This window comes from Haemaphysalis longicornis, unplaced genomic scaffold (assembly GCF_048455015.1).
Source record: "Haemaphysalis longicornis isolate Haplotype H1 unplaced genomic scaffold, Haemaphysalis longicornis Haplotype H1 scaffold_12, whole genome shotgun sequence".
NCBI lineage: Eukaryota > Metazoa > Arthropoda > Arachnida > Ixodida > Ixodidae > Haemaphysalis > Haemaphysalis longicornis.
This window is the reverse complement of record NW_027526225.1, coordinates 82,590,569-82,597,867: the sequence shown is the minus strand read 5'-3', so window position 1 is coordinate 82,597,867 and position 7,299 is coordinate 82,590,569.

Sequence of the window (7,299 nt, the reverse complement as noted above, 5' to 3'; positions counted from 1 at the left end):
CGCGCTGGCCCCAACGACGAGGGAGAAATCCGGCGAGTAATAGGTATGGGTTGTGCAGCAATCAGCAAGCACTCCCAAATAATCAAAAGTAAGCTACCTCTGTCCCTCAAAAGAAAAAAATCTGCAACAAATTCCGGTTCCTGTCCGCGTTCCCTTCTCCCAAAACGAAACAAGAAAAAAGTGGGGAACACCCGCACCAGCAATTAACCATGCCAGGTTTACAGCCAATTAGATATGAAGGAAGAAGGGCAAATGCCCAAAATGTAAATTTAAGAAGAAAAAAACAATTTGCCCGTGATGACATGCGGAGCTGAAACTTTGTGCCTTACTAAGCAACTTGAAAGCAAACTTAGGTCGGCTCAATGGGCCATGGAACGAATCATGTTAGGAATAACACTCGGGGACAAGAAACGAGCTACCTTGATCAGGGATCAAAACTAGAGTAGTAGATATCATAGTTCAAATAAACAAAAAGAAATGGACATGGGCTGGGCATGTAGTGAGACGAACCGACAGCCGGTGAACAATTTGGGTAACAGAGTGGATACCAAGAGATGGGTCTAGAAGAAGGTGGAGGCCATTAACCCGATGGAGGGATGAAGTACGGAGTTTCAGGGGTAAACTGTGAACCCGAGTAGCGCAGGACAGGAGCGGGTGGAGATCAATGGGAGAGGCCTTCGGCCTGCAGTGGACCTAGTAAGCCGTTAATGATGATGCTGATGAATCAAACTCCACGTTTCAGTGTTCGCCTGCTCATCACCTATAGTATGGTCGACATTGTTCGCAAATTAAAACTCAGTGGCGCAGTTAGTACTTTCAGGAAAGTGGGCGAACAATAAACGCTCTTCGAGTAACGTCTGTAGCGAGGACGCGAGTAGGCTGATGTTTTTTTTCTGAAATGCCTGATTAAGGCCCACGTGGTATACATGAACAGCCATGAACAGGAGGTAGCCTTTATTGTGGCAGGAAGACTGTACGTCAAGTGGGGGAAGTGGGAATAGAAGGTGGGCTGTTTGCAGATTGGGCCACCTTAAATGCGGACAGTTAGACCCAAAACAGCTGGGCTGCTTGAGAAGGCTGGAGAGGCCGCGTGGGTTGAGGACAGGCTCACGACTTTAAACTGCTCGCGCTAGACTGCTTTTTAGAGAAAAATGCGCAATTAAAGCCAGCATGGAGGGTTCCAGTGTACGAGGGTCGATGTAAAGAGAGGTCGTATTTGGAGGAGGCTTGAATGTTCTGTAGCGCGCGAACTTCGGACAGTGTGAAATTAGGTGCTGGAGATTGGCGCGCGTGGGGGACGCGCAGAAGGGACATCGAGGCGTATGAAAGACGGGGTGTGACATTGACGGAAGGTCTCTGGGGTAATGCTAGCATTGGCAAAAAATTTGTTTATGAAAATTTCGGCTGACCTTGGGAGCGGGGGCACAGCGGATAAAAAGCCGGTTAGAGTGAGGGCCTTGAGGCGGTCTTTTTTTTTAATACCGTAGAATCTGTATGGCTCGCGGTAATGACTCCGGAGGGGGAGGAGCCAAGTCGGGTAGCAGCGGAGGACTGCAGGTTACGCACTCCCGTGCAGCCCAGTGGGCTGCCTGGTTCCCCGGTGATGACTCCTGGTGTCCAGGTGACCAGTCTATGCGGAAATGAATGCCGCTAGAGTTTAGGATGGAGATCTGATGAAGGATTTTGTTGGCGAGGATATTGGTCGACGTGGAACAATTGTTAAAGAGGCCATGAAGACAAAATATGAGCCATGGTTCATTAAAAGACTGCTTTGTCACGACAACATTGATACCAATTTTATCCCACACCTCGAACAAATAATGGAGATATTAAAGAAAGCGTATGAAGAAATGGAGGCTTCCTGGTCACTTTCCGGCGATTTCTCTATGACGTCACGGAATATTGTTTGCGCGATTGGCTGCCACCGGCCTTACCCACCTCCAAGAAACAAGAGTGGGCAAATGTAGTGGGGCCTATAGCTCCTTTTGATCGTACCACTAGGATGATAACGTACAGTTAACACACTGGTCACTGTGTTTTTAGTGCTGGCCCTTATGACGTCACTCCTGCCAATATTACGTCACCATGGTGCGAAATTTAAAAGTTTATCAATATTAATGGCCTTTTTTTATCGCAAAAGCGTCTTTCGTGGCTGGAACAGAGATGAGTGAGTTGCCAAAGCGTAGTTTTCAAATTAAAAACGTTGTATTTTACCTTCATGGCCGGTCCCCTTAAGCGTTCCCTAAACACAAACCCTGAAACGCCCCACATTACCTCTCAAATTTAAACTTTAGGCACATCATTCTGTTTTCACAGAGCGCCATGCACATACAATTCGTTGGAGCACTCGAATTAGAATTTTCTCGAAGACCAGTCATTAACTCACGCACTTGGCGTTTTTTTCGACATGTCGCTCTTAACATGCCGAACATTCTTCGCAAATTCAAATTGTGTGCCGCGCCCATTTCTCTCAGTGCAGCGGGAAAACATTGTTCGCCCTTCATATGACGCCTCGAAACAAGCGGAAAACGAAGAACTCCTCGCTATTCACGCTCCATGGTTGGCTTTGTGGCTAGGGCGTTATGGGTTGCTGAGCGAAAAACGGGTGGAAGCGAAAAACGAAAATGCAGGTCTGTCGAGATTTCGGGGCACGTTAAATATCCTTGTGTGGTCAGAAATATTCCGTATACGGCGAGCCTAGGCTAGCTCCTACCCCAACCCGTACGTTTTAACAATATTTACCACTAGCTATACAGTAAAACCTGGTTATTTCAGATCTAAAGGGGGTGAAAAAATGTCCGAATTATACGAATGTCGAATTACCGAATGAATAACAAAAAAGCACATTTTCAATATTTTATTACATACCTTTACTTTGACAAGAAATCCGCGATGCTTGTTTTTTTTTTTTTTTTTTTTTTTTTTTTTGCGGACAGCTTAGCGGAAAGGACTAGTTTGCGGGCATGCAACAGTCCCTCTAGCGCAAGCGTATTGCCTGGAATATCGTAGCAAAACTCACCTAGAACAGCGAGAGCGTCCGCGGCTTCTTTTGCGATACGACGCACCGGGCGTAGCACATCGCACGGGTCTTCTTCGTCAGACGCCTCCTCCGCAACACCTAGGGCGGTGCTGATGATACCCGCCGCGGTGGCTCAGTGGCTAAGGCGTTGTACGGCTGAGCACAAGGTCGCGGATTCGATTCCCGGCCGTGGCGGCCGCTTTTCTGATGGAGGCGAAAAGCAAAAACAACCGTGTGTACGAGATTTAGGCGCACGTTAAAGATCCCCAGGTGGTCAAAATCAATCCGGGGCCCTCCACTCCGGCGCGCCTCATCACCTGCGCTGCGTCAGCGCGTTATGCCCATCAATCAATCAATCAATCAATCAATCAATCAATCAATCAATCAATCAATCAATCAATCAATCAATCAATCAATCAATCAATCAATCAATCAATCAATCAATCAATAAAGCAATCAATCAAGCGTTGATGATCTCGTCATCGGTCAACTGGCCGGCAACAACATCGCCGTCATTAGCGAGTTTTAGCTGACCGTTTTTGACGGTCCGCTCTGCTCCGACAGCAGGTGGGAGCACCATTGCGCATGCGTGGCGCGCTTGGCCGCGAACGGCATCATGTGGCTCCGGTTTGCCTGACCGGGCCGCTGATACCGGAGCGGATCGTCGCATATACTGTCAGCTAAAACTATCTATTGGCTCCGGTTGCGCTGAGCGAGCCGCCGGTACGGGAGCGGACCGTCGAAAATGGTCAGCTAAAACTCTCTGTTCATTGCAACGTGGTCGGCCAGCTGAACTTCGGAGGGAAACAGGGGCCAAAAGATGTCAAATTGTCGTCCTCCCCTTCTGGCACTGCGGACTCCGGCCTGCGTTCCGAGCTTTCAGAAGCCTCGGACCGCACTTGCCTTCTGTCCGAATTAACTGTTCTGCGTGCGATTTTGCGTTGAATTAGCGAATGTTTGTTGCATAGGGCAATGTACATTTTTGGAGGGAGGGTGTGGACTTGACGAATTATCCGAATTTTCAATTAACAGGGGACTAATTAATTGAGATTCTACTGCACTTACCTACATGTTTTTTTTTATATTTAAGGAAAGAGCCACATGTGCGTTGGTGCACCAACACTGATCTTGTGGCGTAGCACGCAGGCACCACCAACAAGCGCTTCATTAATTAAAGGTGATCTGGAATGGGAGGCCGCGCTCCGAAAGGCCGTCAGGAGAACGCCCAGCTTGCCTTGGTCAAGCTGCCAGGAGACGCCGCCCAACTGCGCGGATTAAACAGGAACCCCGCAAAGACAGCGACAACAGCACTGCACCGCTATTCCAATTTCGCCTCGGGCGTTTTCGGGGATTCCCAGATATCTGGCCGTCGTTTAGGTAAAGCGGGGGACCGCAATTTCCAACTAAACTGGGCAAATAAAGTTTATTCACTCACTCATAGCCCAGGTGTAGTTCGGCGCTTAATACGACCCCCACCCCCGCCTTCTTCCCGCTTATGACCATTAGCTCCAACGAGTAATTAGATTCAACGAGTCAAGACATCCACTAGGTCCCGTGATGCCCGAGTCAGAAGATCCAACGAGACAAGAGACCCATACGAGTCACTAGATCCTACGCGTCAATAAATCCTACGAGCCCAGAGATTCACCCGAGTCACTCGATACGAGTTATTAGGTGCGAAGAGTCGGGACATTCACTAGGTCACATGGTTGCCGAGTCAGAAGATTCAACGCGTCAAGAGATCCATCCTAGTCACTAGGGGCATTTTTTTACGTGAACTGGTGCAGATTAGTGCAGTGTCGTGCAAACCTAGCTGTGCAGAATGCTACTGGGGATATCTTTTAGTAAAAAAAAATGAACATATGCTGCACTGCTTGCACCAGTGCAGCCAGTTCAGGTAAAAAAAAATGCCCCTACAAGATCCTACGCGTCAATAGATCCAGCGAGTCAAAATATTCATCCTACTCACTAGATCCAACGAACTTATGGTCACTAGATCCAACGAGTCAATCGATCCAACAAGTCAGGACATCCCCTAGGTCACGTGATGCCCGAGTCAGAAGATCCAACGAGTCAAGAGATCCTCCTACCCCCAACGCTGTGTAATATTTGCCAAAGGAAAACTCTCGAACTCTCACCGCACATCCCCCTGACATGCCCTGCATTCCCCCCAAAATCAGGCTGAGTGCACGGGTGCGACAGGTCTGCCGGTCGACGCGGCCCTGTCGAGGGGGAGTGCTGCCGTACACACCGAGACGGGAGTGGAACTTCACGCGGCAGTTTCCAAACGCGCGCATCGCTCGCCCAGACTCGGTCGTGTCGATCTGGAATGGAGATAGCACTCCAAGCTCGATGAAGAGTAGCGGGGAGATGACCGCGCCCTGGGGGCTCCCGTGTCCGCACGGCGGCTGCCTTGGTCCCCTCCTAAAGGACTCGCCGCAGAGGTGTGGTCCCGCCAAGTGACCCACATCGGCTCTTCTTCTTTTCGCGAGCCAGAATGAATGGGGGAATCGAGACCACGAGATGATGCCGCTTGCTGCGCTGGTCATCCCAGGATCGCGCGTTCATATGTGTGGGCAGCACGACGAGCTGTTGTCGCAAAATAGTTTGTTTTTGTTCCTCGTATACGGGGTATACTGACATGCTGTTTACATGCTGTTTACAAGTAAACAGTATCAAAACGTTAATACTGCTAACTTGCTTGCCTTCTGGAAAGTCCATTCAATTGGAGGCCCAAGTTTTAGTCTCACTAGCACGGTGCATCTGCATAATGAGGCTAATATCCATAAACGGGATAATTATTAGCTTACCGGTTTTTTTTTTTTTAAATCATCTATCAACGTATTGGCTTTAATTTAAACTCTACTTTTTGGGTGATTACCCCTGTTTATTTATTTTTGTGGGTGCCCTAACAGCACCACGTGTCGTTGATTGAATGCTCTATATATTTACATATACAGGGTGTTTTACCTTACTTTAACCAGAGTTTAAAAATACGCCGATGCACTCTAAAACGACGCGACCCACTGCATGTTGCTCAGTTTTCTATGCAGTGTCCCCCGCCATTTTTTGTATTTTAATTAATTAGATAATTAGCATTTTAATTAGCTAACTTCCGAACCAACGAAACTAGTGACAAAATCCCGTTCGTCACATGGCGTTTTGTCATGGGCCGATTTGTATTAGGGTATTTGGTCACACATGATCATTCTCATAGCACACTTCGTCATAGGGGCGCGAAAACAAATTTGGTTTTTATTTCCTGTTTATTTTGTTTTTTTTAGTTTTCAGAGACTAGAATATACAATGTGACGTCGTTCATGCTGGTTTGCACTGTACTGGCATGTACTATTGCGGCGGAAAATACTTTGTATTAATAACTGCTGCTGTGGTTTTGTTAATTTTTATGAATACCTTTCATAATTGAAGACGTAATGGCTAAGAATTGCGCTTCAAAAAGTATTCAATAATCAAAATTTTAACTTTCGTCCTGCGAACTTCCCTTTGCCAGCAAGCTCAATGCAGCGTCTGTTCGTTAACCTTGATACGAATGTGGGAATAACGGTTGTGCAGAAGTATAGGACTATCTCTGTTGGTGGTTATTAAATCAAAGTCAAAATCAAGAGCAAAATTAAGCACTACGAAATGAGGGAATTAAGCTCACACTAACGCGTAAGACTCTAAGGTAGCGAAGCTGTACGCATCCTTCACGACCATCACGAAGGTCCACGATTGCAGCCGATTTGCTTCTTCTTCCCTCCGTCTTTGTAGCTACAAGTGTTAGCGTCCTTCATTTTTTTGGAAGTAATAATCATTGGAAATCACCTTGGAGGGGCGTACGCTACGACGTGTCTTTCCAGTTCCGAGCAAACGTTGCCACAATTACGGCGAACGCTGGAGTTTTTTTTTTTTTTTTTTTTTGGACAATCTTGGCCAATCATAAGTGGGTATGCTTGACTTGACAAATGTGCGCATGCGACGCTGGGTGGTCGTCGCCAGGCACGCACAAATGAGCGCTAGGCATTTTCTTTAACTGCAGGGTGGTCGCCGCGAAGTCCGCGCCCACGGGCACGCGCTCGGCAATTTCTTGGTAGTTTTAACTGCGGACACGAAAAATTACGATTTGCTAAACAGCTTCGCTGTTAAAATGACATCTGTTTTATACAACGCTGCCCTTTGCCTTGCAAAGTCAGAATTCTATGAAATGAACATGTAAATCAGCCGGCCCAAACAGAAGGGCAGGGGGATTAATTCTTACCGCTATTTCAGCAGTTCACTCT